At 49.6% G+C, this 14,616-nt stretch overlaps 1 protein-coding gene across 4 annotated transcripts in view; it reads right to left on the bottom strand.

The window, feature by feature from the left end:
- Positions 1–14,616, bottom strand: part of BCAM (basal cell adhesion molecule (Lutheran blood group)) — a 61,720-nt gene that overhangs the window by 46,808 nt on the left and 296 nt on the right. The gene's annotated exons all lie outside the window — the stretch shown is intronic.

Raw genomic sequence — 14,616 nt, 5'->3', positions numbered from 1 at the left:
GGGACCCCGAGGGTCATCTAGTCCAACCCCCTGCAATGCAGGAATCTCAGCTAAAGCATCCATGACAGATGGCCGTCCAACCTCTGCTTAAAAACCTCCAAGGAAGGAGACTCCACAAGCTCCCGAGGGAATCCGTTCCACTATCTTAACAGCTTTGGCTGCCAGAAAGTTCTTCCTCTTGTTGAATTGGAAACTCCTTTCTTGTAACTTGAACCCGTTGCTTCGGGTCCTGCCCTCCAGAGCAGGAGAAGGCAAGCTCACTCCATCCTCCAGGTGACAGCCCTCAGGTGGGTCACACAGAGAAGGGCCTCTGACAAAGGGTTTGGGCTGGTTCATATGAGGAGAACAGGTCCCTGAGATACGCTGGACCTGAGCCATAAATGACTTTAGAGATCAAAAGCAGCCCTTTGGACTGAGCCCAGGAACTAATCGATAGCCACAGCAGAGCAACAGATCCCACGATAAACAAGGAGACCGTCAGAAGGGAACTGCTCTTCTTTGCCAATGTGCAGCCCCATGACCTACACCTCTGTAGTGTGAAGCGCAGAACAAAAACAGACTCTCTCCAAAGCAAAGAGAAACAATCTGGGTGGCTTGGATGCTTGCCACTGAATACTAATCCATTTGCTAAAGCATTTATGCTCTGCTTTTCCTGCTATCATCCCAAACAAGTCCTTTTTTTTGGGGGGGGGGATGCAAAGCTGATAAAGGGAACAGAGACTAGACAACACCTCTCTGGCCAAGCAAAAGACACCTCCTCAAATTTGGAGGAAGAACAACAAGTTGTCACATAAACAAAGCAATGAAGAAATCCTTTTGCTGGAAAACATCAACAAGGAGGAAGCATTTGTTAGCAACCTCAATGTCACACTCTCCTGCTCTGTGTTAATTAATCCAGAATTACCACCCCAATCGCAAACGCGGATTAGGACTCCTCCATATTATCTGGCCTTGAAAAGCTTGAAACCATATAATCTGCAGGTTAATCAGCCAATTGGAGGGAAGGCTCCTAATGGAATGGACCGAGATGGAAGGGCATGCTTGGCTTGCGGTTTCTCTGAACCTTCTTGGCCGCGGCGTCTTAATGCATTAGGGGAATGAAAGAGAGACCGTAAAGATGACTCGGCTTCCAAACAGGGAGCTGCTGCTGCAGAAGATTTAGTTAAATTGCAACATGTAATTCCTCCAGGTTTTCCTAGCCAGCCGCTTACATGCAGATATATTAAAGTTGCAAGAGTGGCGTGTGGGAGAAGCCACTGCAATGATTCCCATCGGGCAAGAGCTCAGCAAAAGGTTTTGAGAGGTAAAGGTAAAGGGACCCCTGACCATTAGGTCCAGTCGTGGCCAACTCTGGGGTTGCGGCGCTCATCTCGCTTGATTGGCTGAGGGAGCCGGCGTACAACTTCCGGGTCATGTGGCCAGCATGACTAAGCTGCTTCTGGCGAACCAGAGCAGCGCACGGAAACGCCGTTTACCTTCCTGCCAGAGTGGTACCTATTTATCTACTTGCACTTTGACGTGCTTTCGAACTGCTAGGTTGGCAGGAGCAGGGACCGAGCAACGGGAGCTCACCCCGTCGCAGGGATTCGAACCGGCGACCTTCTGATCAGCAAGTCCTAGGCTCTGTGGTTTAACCCACAGCGCCACCCGCGTCCCTTTTTCACGTATTGCTGAACTACAATTCCCATCATTCCTGACTACTGGGCATGCGGGTTGGTTGGTTTAACCCACAGCGCCACCCGTGTCCCTTAAACTTAAGAGGGGGCAGTCACAACTCAGTGGTAGGGAGTACAAGCTGGCACAGTCCATTTAAATCCCTGGCATTTCCAGTTCACGAGGATCAGGTAGCAGGTGGTGTAGAACAGCTGCCCCCAACCTGGTGCCCTCCAGGTCTTTCGTTGATTTAATCCATTTCCCACAATTCCTGCAAGGAATAGGAGTGGTCATAGTCCAAAATAGCTGGGAGGGCGCCCAGTTGAGGAAGACTGATGGAGAAGACATCTGCCTGTGAAGCAAGCAGCAGTAAATCACACCGAGTGAGTTGCCGTTAACTCTTTATTAGCCAAACAGATCTGCAGAGGAGTGCTGAGAAGGTCAGGCCTGCCCTATGGCAGCTTCTTGGGTTAAGCTAGCTGTTCTGAACATGCACCTTGATATGGTGCAAGGTCACAGGAGGAGGAGGAGAGACAGAACGGAGAAACACATAAAGAGAGGCAATTCCTGTCCCCGCCACACGCATAGCCAGGAGATGTCTACAAGTAGCTGACATGCAGTCACAGCATGAAAAGGCGTTTAGGACACAGCTCCGTCAGGCAGGATGCATGCCCCATCCATGGGGAGCCCAGCAGCACGCTTATTTGTTTACTTAAAATATTGATGTCTCGTCGCCTGTCTGTTTCTGCTTCTCAACCTCCCAGAATGGCCTACAGAACAATTCTCTCTCTTTCTCTTTCTCTCTCACATGCACCAGACAAACCCCCCAAAAATTAAATGCAAACCAGCCGCTTAGATAAGAGAGACATCTTGGGGCACGGGGAATAAATATATCATCATCAGTATTAGAAACTGAGATATGAAAGCTAGGGGCTAAATGGCACCTTAAACCTAGGTTATGGGTGCAACAAAAGAATGTCTAGGGGCACTTTTTTATAAGAAGAATACAAAGTTGAAAATGAATGAACTACAGCTAAAATATTGTGTTCATTTTTCACATGGTCTAGTCCTTCCCCTGCCCACCCCCCTAATATTCTTAAGAGAATCTCTCTTCTCCAGTCTTCAGAGAGTAGCTGGAAGTGGGGAGGCAGGAAAAGGTCCTCCTTTCTTTCCCCTCTGCAGTTTTAATCTGAAATCTTAGACGCAGTACTGCGCCCAGAGCTCAGAAACCGCTCGCGCTGATGACGCTCGCAAAATGCGCCTAGAACAATGAGAGTTTCGAACGCTGATCATCAGCCAACCAGGCCAAAGGCCTGCTGAAACAGTTTGATCTTCAAAAGGCACCTGAATTCCGCTTCTGGAAAGGAAACAAAGAAACACGGGGCAGAAGGAGAAAAGGTGCAGGACATACCCTGAGGCCATGCGCATGTTTCTATGTCATGCTTCCTAGTGACTTGAGAAGCATGGCTATTTAGTCACTTCTAAAAAAAGCAAAAGGGGAGGATCCTGATGAAGTCCTAGAAGTGGATCACACAGGCCGTTCTCTATTTGAGGATCCCCAGAGGGAGGGATCTCCCTTGCTAGCCTTGTGGGTTCCAGGTCGTCCCGGGGGGGGGGGGTGGCGGAGACGAAGGAGTTACTGAGAAAGGGGAGGCTGATTAAACAGTAACAGGTGCCGCTGACCCAGGGAACAGCTGTGGCCTGCCATGAAAAAGGAGCCAGGGACAACCAAGGAATAAAAACAGGGAGGGGGGGAGGAAGAGCGGGGGGGGGGACCGAGGGAGAAGGAGGAGGAACCGAGAGGAAGACGAGCAGCCAAGGACTAATGGGAGCAGAAAGAACGCGGCGTTTCTGCACCACTGGGATTTGGGCTTGCAACTGCAGCGCTGGGCAGCCAGCTCAAAACTTGGCGTCCTGGGAGTCTCCCTCCCTCCTTTGTTAAAAGAAAACTGGCTAGCCCTCGTGGCTGGTGAGAAGCCTTGCAGTATATGAAGAGGTACCAAAGATCAAGAGGCAAACTTCAGTCCCCTCGCATTGTTTTTCTTTCCTAGCATCCAACCATGATAACAGCAGGCTCCCCCCCCCCCCCGCCCAGTGTCCCATAGCTGCCTGTCCATCATTTTCCTGGTCCTCTCTGAAAGAATATGAAATGATGCCTTGAATATCTGGGCCCTTGCAGACAAAAATGAAGACATGTGTGTGCATCTTTCTGCATAAATCACACAATGCACGATAGGTTTACTTATTTGTTTAATAGGGTTCCTTCCTTGATTTTTTCCCCACTCTAAAGTTGCATCTGCTTAATTTATCCTTGGGCCCTGAATTGGGAGAAAGGCGTGATACACATTAGGGAAATAATAAATAAAAACGGGTGCAAACCAATTGATTTGCACCCATTTTTATTTCCAGTTCTACAGAAATCGGATTTCCATAGCTGCCTCTCCATCATTTTCCCGGTCCTCTTTGAAAGAATATGAAATGATGCCTTGAATATCTGGACCCTTGAAAACAAAAATGAAGACATGCATGTGTATCTTTTTGCGTAAATCGCACAATGCATGATCGATTTACAGTGGTACCTCGGGTTACATACGCTTCAGGTTACACACTCCACTAACCCAGAAATAGTGCTTCAGGTTAAGAACTTTGCTTCAGGATGAGAACAGAAATCATGCTCCGGTGGCAGCAGGAAGCCTCATTAGCTAAAGTGGTGCTTCAGGTTAAGAACAGTTTCAGGTTAAGAACGGACCTCCGGAACAAATTAAGTACTTAACCTGAGGTACCACTGTACTTATTTGTTTAATAGGGTTCCTTATTTGATTTTTCCCACTCTAAAGTTGCATCTGCTTAATTTATTCTTGGGCCCTGCTTTGGGAGAAAGGCGTAATACACATTAAAGAAATAATAAAATAAATAAATTTTAAAAAATAAAAATCCGGTTTCTTTAGAACTGAAAATAAAAATGGGTGCAAATCGATTGGTTTTTATTTCCACTTCTACAGAAACCAGATTTCCTTGCCATAAAATTAAGATTTTTACAACAAGAATAATGATAATATCATGCGTGCACACATATACACACACAGCCTAGAGGCGAAAGAGGGAAAGGAAGCTTGATGTGGTATGTAAGGAAACCAGATGTGCAGGCAAAGGCGCCATGGGTCAGTGTGTCTGGCTGTTAACCAGAAGGTCAGTGGTTCGCGCCCACCAAAGGACAGCTGCATTGCAGGCGGTTGGACTAGATGACCTTGGGGTCCCTCCCAACTCGACAACACTATAATTCCAAGGACAAGCAAAAAATCAGTTCTGCAGCTGAAATCAGTTTTGCAGTCCACAGACCCATCCCTCCATTTTTCTGCCCACTCTCCCCCACCACACACACGTAATCAAGTCTATAATACTACACCTGACCTAGAAAAGGGTGAATTCTCACCAGAGGAGCAATTCTCACCATCACCCTAGCCCTAACAGCGCCAGTTAGGAAGGGTGTCCAGCTTTGGCACAAAAACATATTGCAATGTTCATATTTATTCTTTGGCTTGCTTTTATTCCAGCTGATTTTCTGTTGCAGTCTCAGAGTAGCTAACAACAGTTTTAAAAAACTGCAAAATCAATTTGTAACATGTTGGCAATCAATAAAACAAGAAAAAGGAGCAGCGTAGAAATGCAGTGCAAATAAAAAGGTCGATTTGCTAAAAAACTGAACCTGAGAGGCCAGATGCATGTTGGAAGAGAAACATCTTGACTAGATGGCAGAAGGTCAAGGGGAGGCTGGGTGGACGGCTGGAGATAGCGAGTTCCCTAGTTTACTTAGCAACAGCTGCTGCACAAAGCAGGCTTAGAAAAGTTCACTTAGCGAGGAGAGAGGAAGTTTGGGGAGTCCCTTCCTGACAGCATGTGCAACCAAAGAAATGCTGGATGGAGCCTGCGGCATTGCAGCATCAGAGCTACTGGTCCTGATGTGGTGTTAGAAATTAACCAATTTGCTACTGGTGCCGGTCCAGTTGCGACCACATGGAGATCTCCACTGACACCTCCATCTGGCTGGCCCCTCCGGCGATCTTAAGCAGGTGGGCAGAAGAGCTTATTCATTGCATTTATCTCCCAACCTTTTCCCCAAGGGGTACATGGTTTGTCCCTCTCCTCGGTTAATCCCCCACAACGACGCTGCGAGGCAGGTCAAGAGGCTGTGATGGACTCTGTGAGCGTCAGGACTGAGTGGGGATTTGAACCCTCATCCCCCAGGTCCGAGTCCGACACTCTAACCACTACCTCACATTGCCTTCCAAGAGTCCTTTTGCTGTGGGGCAGCTCTATAAGATAAGTAGTTAAATAAATAGGGAGAAAGCAACATGTCCCTTAAAGAAGTTAAGTTACAGGGAACCAGGCAGAGGGCCTTCTCGGTGGTGGCACCTGCCCTGTGGAATGCCCTCCCACCAGATGTCAAAGAGAACAACAACTACCAGACTTTTAGAAGACATCTGAAGGCAGCCCTGTTTAGGGAAGCTTTTAATGTTTGATTTATTTTAATGTATTTTAATATTTTGTTGGAAGCCGCCCACACCAGGTTAGGGATAGCTGCCCCATGCCTCTAGCAACAGCTGATCTGCAGAAAGCAGCTTTTTTTTAAAAAAATGCAGGCACGGTTCTGCATCATTACTGCCTGGAATGTCTGTGGATCAAGTTGGCTGGGGAAGCCCAGCCAGGTGGGCAGGGTATAAATAATAAATTATTATTACAGTGGTACCACAGGTTAAGTACTTAATTCGTTCCGGAGGTCTGTACTTAACCTGAAACTGTTCTTAACCTAAAGCACCACTTTAGCTAATGGGGCCTCCCGCTGCCACTGCGCCGCCCAAGCACGACTTCTGTTCTCATCCTGAAGCGAAGTTCTTAACCTGAAGCACTATTTCTGGGTTAGCGGAGTCTGTAACCTGAAGCGTAGGTAACCTGAAGTGTATGTAACCTGAGGTACCACTGTATTCTTCTTATTATTATTATTAAGAAGGATCTGAAATATTTTCCTGGTAGCTTGAATTTGTTTTATTCCGGGTTGTTTTATTTCACGTTTTAATGTGTTGTAAATTTCAGCGCCTGGCCGATTTCTCTTCCTCTGTGTGACATAAGCACAATTCTGCAAAGTAAATTCTGCAAGCTCGGGGAAGCGGGGATTAAGATTTACTTAATGTGTATAATGTACACAGGTCGCAGAATTCAGCTCATCCTCTTGCAGAATCCAGATTGCCTCGGAAGAGCTTTTGCTTTTTTAAAATCAAGCGCAGAACATGCACACACCCATGGCAAACGTCCCCTGTGGCACATACCTAAGCGCGTTTCTAAGTACATGTAGCGACATGCGTGTCTGCACCACAGACTCTCCTGCGGTTTGCATGCACACACCAAGTCCCGTGGCGCAGCTTTCCCGCGGATCCGAGGCACGCCAGGTAGCATGCATGCACGCAGGTTCCTGCTATGTTCGGCACATGGATTCCAGAGGGTGGGAGCAAGGGGGCTGGAATCCGACAAAGTTCCTTTGCTCTTCAGCGTCACGTTCAGAGCAAATGACAGCGAGGGATGCTTTCTTTCCCAGCTCCCACAGACCAAATGCCCAGCTATGAATAGCTCCAGCCCAGAGCTGCCTGGGGGACCAGCCCCAAATCCCCAGAGGAGCTAAAAAAAGCCCCGGGGTCTAGAAATAACCACAAGCTGGTGCTAGAGCAAGGACTTTATGAGCTTTCTCCCCCCCACCCCACCCCTCAGTGCCAGTCTAAGGATGAAAGGGAAGGCGGTGCTGCTGGGCACATTGTTTATCTCCCTGGCTCCCAGGGCAGCGATGAGAGCAAGGCATCAGCTCAGCATCCCAGCCGGGCTGGGGCGCCTGCAGACACACTTAATGAAGCCAGCTAATTAACATGGGGGAGAAGTGGAGTTTGCCTGGTGTGGGAGCTGCCAGATAGAGCAAAGGAAGAGGGAACTTTCAGGAATTTGAGAGCAGGAGGAGGAGCAAGGAGAAGGGGCGCTCCAAGCGGAAAAAAATCAAAGCCAGAACTCCTGGGTTCTTTCCCCAGCTCTGAGAAGACAACGCAAATATTTCTGTGCGGTGGCTTCAGACCGCTTATCAACCACGGCTCCAGAAACCTTGCAAAACCTGCAAGCCATGGATAAGATAAAGGCACTCTGCACGTGCTCAGAGACACCTGCCTCCGCATTTAGCCTCAGCGTTTTAAAATAAAAGGTTCCGGGGTCAATTTCTAGCAGAGCCTTTAGACCAGGGGTGTCAAACTCAAATTCATCGGGGGCCGCATCAGCAGTTTGGTCACCCTCAAAGGGCCGGTTGTATCTGTAGGACTATGTGTCCACTCTTTATTATCATAAATTATTGTGGAGGTTTCCTGTGTAGAACGGCCGGCGCCGCTAGAGGGCAGACGGTCTCTGGCTTGTAGGGTGCCGCGCATGCGCTGAAGAGGCGGCTTTCTTGTGTCAAAAAAAAAAAAGTGAGAATAAAAGGTGAAGGCTGGCGGCCGGTGGCGGCTACACGGGCCACATGACGAGGTCTGGAGGGCCGGATTCGGCCCACGGGCCTTGTGTTTGACACCCGTGCTTTAGACCATAGGTCTGGGAACAGGATTTCCAGGACTCCGGGGTTCCCTGCGAAAACATGGCTACTTAGAAGAAGCAGCACACAAAGCCCAGTTCGCGCACACAAGCGCTCCAGAAGTCAAAATACACACGTCAAGTGTCCTTTCTGACCGAGTTTACCGGACAATCTTTGCCCAGGCTCTTCCACGGATAAACGCATGTGTGTTTGAAGGGGAGGTATCACGCACATTAATTTCTAGCCTGCGATTTGAAGAGAAGTTTACACGCTTGGTCAGATAAACACAATGCGGCGAAGGGGGTGGACGGGCGAAGAAGGAGTCAGGCAGAGCGAGAGAAACGGAGGGGGAAAGAAAGAGAAATGGGCGTCGGGAAGGGAGAGGCAGAGAAAGACAGCAGGGGAACGAAAACAGGCCTTGCCCCAGGGAGGAAGGAAGCCGGGCAGGTGCCTTTCAATGAAAGGCGTTCCTTGTGGGACGGAACAGGCCTCAACACACCTGAAACCACAGAAGCCGCCGCATAAAGGGGCTTTGAGAGGCCTTGATGGGAAAGGCAGGGGAACAAAGCAGAGGACGGTTGCCAAGGGAATAGGGGACGGGGCGCTGCCCCCTTAGGTAGGCCTGAAGGGCGGATTTGGCAACATCCCCTTCTCCAAGGACAGCCGCCCAGCCCCCAGCCGCTGCTCTGGGCTCTGAGGGCCCCTTGAAGTGGCCAGACCGGTTGTCTTCCCTCTCTCTGGCTCAGGGATATAAGAGATGTTATCAGGGAATCAGGCCGAGGGGGAGAAGGTGGAGGAAGAGAGCCCAGAGTTGGCAGCATGGCACTGTGAGTGCCACGGCTGGCACACAAGAGCGGCATATTCTGTCATGGGCAGCCTTAGCCGCCTCCTGGCAGGCGCATTTTCTCTCTGGCAAGGGAGAGCGTTTGTGCGGATGTGAAGCAAGCGGGCAAGATTTGGAAAAGGAGCGAGAGGTGCCCCCGAACGGACAAAAACGTAGCCCTGTCGCCGAGGGAGCCATGACGGGCCTGCGGCACCCGGGCTTCTTTGGGCACAAGGGTCAGCCCACGAGGCAAGCTGTTTGTGTGGAAGAGCTGCCACGACTGCCTGACCCCTCGCTGCCACACACAGGCCCCATGCACACCATGTTTAAAGGGCTTTAAGCAGCCATGGGTTCCCCCCAAAGGATTCTGGGAGTTGCCATTTGTTATGGCTTGTTCCCCTCAGGCAGCTACAGTTCCTAAAATTCCCGGTGTAGAGGGATTGACGGTTAAAACCTCACTGGGAATTGTAGCTCCGGGAGGGGAACAGGGATCTCCTGACAACTCTCAGTGCCCCTAACAAACTGCAGCTCCCAGAGTTTAAAGTGGTATCATAGGGCTTTAAACGCATGGTGAGAATGTGGCCATGCATGCACTCTGCTTGCAGCTCCCAGCAGGACACGGTGTGCTCCATGCACGACTCCCGTGCAGAGGCAATTATTTCTAGCATCCCTTCATGCCACTTGAGGAAAGCTGCTCCGAGTCTTGTTTCCCTACGCAGTGAGCCAAGGCAATTTTCACACCTCAAATGTCACACACATGGGCTGGGCAAAAGGCAGCAGGCTCACACCGGTCTCATTCACAATGCCCTGAGGCTGAGCCTGGAAGAGGCATCTCGCAGAATCCAAGCGCCACCATCTCCCCAGGCAGAGATCTGTCAGCTTGGTATCTGACTCCTAACTTTCCATCCTCTTGAGAACCAAAATAGACACGCAGGCTGCAGTTCTACGCACATTTACCTGGGAATACGTTTCACTGAGCACAGGGGACTCACGTCAGAACAAACAAACTGGGTTGCAAATCTCATTTTCTTTCTCCACTCTTCCAAACTATAGGCGAGGAGAGGCACTGGTCAGAAGACCGAGTGACCGAATTGTGGGGTTCGGGGTAAGAAGAGCAGCTACTTCTAAAAAGGAGAAGCAGCGTAAAGAAAGCAAGAAAATAGCTACTGAGAAGCCAATTGCAAGCTAGTCCCTCCTTCGACTCTTAAATTTTTCTCCACCTCCATGAGGACTAGAAACTCAGTTTTTAAAAAAACAAGCCAGAAATTCCCACAACAATTTATTTATGCTGCCTTCCCGTAAGAATCTTAGGAATCCGCAACACAGTTCAAACCCACCCACCAAAACCGTCATAAAAACGCAACGGCGTAAAAACAACACAGCAGCTATAAACTGCAGGCTTAAAAAATGAAGCAGCGGGAGCAAAAACAACTTTCTACCCCCTCAAGGGCTCAAGACTTCTTCCACGATGCTACACGCACCACAGTCGAGGAGCCCGCTTAGGCTTGTATGAGCGCACTGCTGGAGAACACGACACCCGATTTCTGCATCACGCTTTTGAGCTTTGCAGTTTCTTTATTCTCCTCCCTTTATCCTGCCCCTCATCACCATTAACAAGGACAGGGACCCCTGCATGTGCAAGAAATCAAATCTCCTTACCTCTTTAACCACCTCAATTCAGCAAGTGGGGACTTATTAGGGCAGATATACGGCCACATGGGGAGCTGGCCATCTGCACTGCTTCTACACAGTAGCTGGGGATGATTTCACAGCACATCTGCACCCCATTAGTAATCAGGGGACTAGATACAACCCTCCTCAACCCCATGCGCTGATGCCACACCTCTGTCCGCACAGCTCCTTGATGCTCACCATTAGCAGCGTGCAAGGAGATTTATCACGGGTGTCACAAGCAACTAATGCATTTTAAGCATATAGCATTGCATCTGGAACTCTTAGTTAATGCCTCCCATTTTATACAGTTCAATAAGATATCTGTTTTAAAAAGTATGTATTCATGTAATAAATATCCAACTTTTCAGCTACACCACCAAGGCAGAATGCATTAATAAAACACACACACACTTAAAATGCAGCCTTAAATCCAAAAGGCAGTTGCCGATATTAATTTAAACTGAAGTAAATGAAACTCCTTATCTCGGGCCCTTGTCATTTGAAGCTGCGAACGCAGATAGAGAAACCAGGAATCGTGCCCAGTACACATTATGCCACCCAGGGCGTGGCTGCCAGCTAGCTGCCACACATCCAATTTAAGGTACGTGTTTTGACCTATAAAGCTCTGAAAGAGTTTGGGACAAGGCTCTCCCCAAGATCACCTTTCCCAACGCAGCTCAGGGTGATCTATGTGTGAAGCCCTCCAGACCAGACCCCCGTTTCCTAAAGCCTGGTTGGCCAGGGGTTCAGAGGATGGCCTTATCTGTGGTGGCACCCGTTTTGCCGATGAGCTACCAATGGAAATCAGCAAAGCCGTGGCAATGGGCTGCTTTCACAGGCAGTTAAAGACCTTTCTGTTTATCCTGGCATTTGCTATCGATATTGACTTCTTCGCCCTCCCTTTTTAATGTTCTGGCTGCTGTAGTTGCTGAAATTGTACCTGTAGAGGCTTTAATTGCTGCAATTTATTGATTTTGTGGCTCTTATGTACACAAAAAGGGTAAAAATCTTTGGAGGAGGAAGAGGAGGATACACCTAAAGATGAGCTGCGTGAGAACTGAAATCTCAGCCAAGATTCAATTCCGGAACATGGTTGCGATGATTGAAGTGAGCATGTGCAGAGTGATTTCTCTTTTTCCCCTCCTCACCAGTCAGGAAACCAGGAGAGGCACCCTGATCTCATACTTCTGGGCCTGGAGAAAAGACTTCAAGATTATGAAGGATGCCCAAGCTGAGCTCGCCAGGATCAGATGAATTAAGCACTTTACAAAATGGGTTCTTAAAGGGGCCTGTCATAAAAGAGGCTTACCAACTGATAATAATCGGATATGTGGTTTTCATAGGGGCTCAAGTCTCAGAACACCTCCTTTTCTAAAGGGTGCTCGGGATGGGAAGGTTTCAAGAGGTGGGGGACTAGAGGGACACCCCCCAAAATCCTCTCCCAAGGTGCTTGCTGTTGCCTCCGCCTGGGGTGAGGCAGAGGTGCCTTGGAGCAGCAATCTCAGCCACTGCTCGGAGGGGTAAAGGGAGCGGTTCTTGAAGAGCCCAGGAGGCTGGGAAAAGCTAACGCAGGGGACCAGGAATGCAAAGAGGCTGGGGCTGAGCAAACAGCGAGCTGGGTCTTGTTTGGGTAAGAGCATCTCTCCCAGTACTCCAAGCTGGGGGAAGGGGACTGGGGGAGAATTACAACTGAGTTACACCTCCTTCTCCTCCTCCTCCTCCTCGACTCTTCTGGGCACCCCCTGCCTCATTCCAGCAGAGCCCTCCACACCCAACCCAGCACCATTCCAGCATCTGAGCCCATCCGCCTCCCTAAGAGCAGATTATATAAACATCCTCCCCTGTGTGCCAGCCTCTGGCATCTACAAAATCCAGCGCGAGGGGGTCATGACTCAGGGGGTGTTGTCAGGGTGGGGCAAAACCCAGTGTCCTGAGAGAAAGGGGGTCCCAAAATGATTTGAAAGGGAGCGGGGGAGGAAAGTATACTCGAGGGGTAACTTTGAACCCAAGCGAAAAGGCTCTGCAGAGCTTGTTTTCTGAATCTCGGGCGGCTAGATCCATTCTTTGCTACAGTTCCTATGAGGAGGACTGAAACCTGGGTTGTAGCTTTTGGTTTAGAGTGGTACCTTGGGTTACATACGCTTCAGGTTACATACGCTTCAGGTTACATATGCTTCAGGTTACAGACTCCGCTAACCCAGAAATAATACCTCGGGTTAAGAACTTCGCTTCAGGATGAGAACAGAAACCGTGCTCCGGCAGCGTGGAAGCAGCAGGAGGCCCCATTAGCTAAAGTGGTGCTTCAGGTTAAGAACAGTTTCAGGTTAAGAACGGACCTCCAGATCGAATTAAGTACTTAACCCGAGGTATCACTGTATTTTTTTTAAGTAGCAAGAATTAGAGGTGCTGGATCTCACCCCTGTGTAAAAACCACACCCTCTGAGCTCAGTGTCCTAATCCCAAATATGTAAAGGTGGACTGAGCCACGGTTCCTTAGATTTTTTTTAAAAAAACTCTGCACATGCCCAGAGGCACACTTTTGTTTAGCCTTAGCACTCAAAACAGCTTTTTTTGAGATGATAAGGACTAAACACCTTTCATAATCCAGATGGCTGAGGTTTTAAGGGTGGGATTTTTTAATGCAAGCTTCCTACAACAAGCGATCAAGAACGTGCACAGAACCAGGCTTCAGGATTTATTCCAGGCTAAATTAGCCTGGAATAAAATAGCACCATCTGGTGTGTGTGTGTGTGTGTGTGTGGACGAAAAGAGGTGCGACTGAGTCCAGGATGGCACCCTTCTCCACAGCTCCCCTTCTGTATTTGACCGGGGGGGGGGGGTAAGGAACTCGCACATTATTTTTCCTCCCTTAATTACGTTCCAAATCACCTCACCCTGCCCATGAGTCACTTAAGAACGGTCAAGTCACCGCTGAGCAAGAAAGAGTGCCAGGAAATCAGGATCGGTGCCAAGAGAGGATGGGGAGGATATGAGTGGGGTGGGGGGGAAAGCAGGGAACAGCAGCAGTCCTGGGGCAGTAAGGAGGGACTGGGAAGGTGGAAGCGCAGAGAGCTGCGTGGTGGGGAAGGAAGAAGGAAGGGTCACACCCTTTATGTGGCGGTGACCCCAAGGGGACCCTAGATCTTGCCAAGGGGCTTTGTGGCATATTAATTGGAGAGGTGGTGCAGGATGCGGGCAGAGATGGGCTCTTTGGCTGGTCCCCACTAGGAGACGCTTACACCCCGGCCCAAGACTTTTCCAAGTACTAAGCTGAATTCCTAGCAAAGAGGAGACACCTATCCAGTAACACAGAGAATTATTCCCAGTCCCTGCAGCCCACCCTGATCTACTAGGTTCCCCCCCCCCCGTCCTCTCCACCTCCCCTAGAACTGAACCTGGCCCCCGCCAACCCCGCCCCATTCATTTGGGGTTCTCTCTTCCCTAGGATTGGAGAAGAGAACGCATGGCGCCTTTGCTGGTCCCGAAAGGTGGTTGGTTGGCTAAAGGGATCGGATAGAAAAGAAGGATCATCTGCCACAAAACGCAACGCACCGAGAAAGAAAAGAGACCTTTCTGCGGGGCGAGGTGGCTGGCTGGCTGCTTGCAAAAGGGGTGAAGGGGGGCAGATCGCAGGTGCAAGGCGACCCCCCACCCCTCTTCGCCACCAAATCCTTCCTCCCGCAGACGCGTAAAAGTTGCCAAAAACTTGGGAAGGGAGGGACTTGCGGAGAAGAGCAGGTGGATCCGACGCTTAAACCCGCGGAGGGGGAGGAATTAAGACCGGGGAAGCTTCCTCGGTGGGCAAAGGGGTGTTTTGGGGAAGGGGGTGTCCGAAAGCATAGGGAGATCCCGGGCGAGCTGCGCTGCCATT

Source organism: Podarcis raffonei, chromosome 8 (assembly GCF_027172205.1).
Source record: "Podarcis raffonei isolate rPodRaf1 chromosome 8, rPodRaf1.pri, whole genome shotgun sequence".
NCBI classification, from domain to species: domain Eukaryota; kingdom Metazoa; phylum Chordata; class Lepidosauria; order Squamata; family Lacertidae; genus Podarcis; species Podarcis raffonei.
Note: the sequence above shows the minus strand (reverse complement) of the source record. Positions and strands in the feature narration are given on the sequence as shown.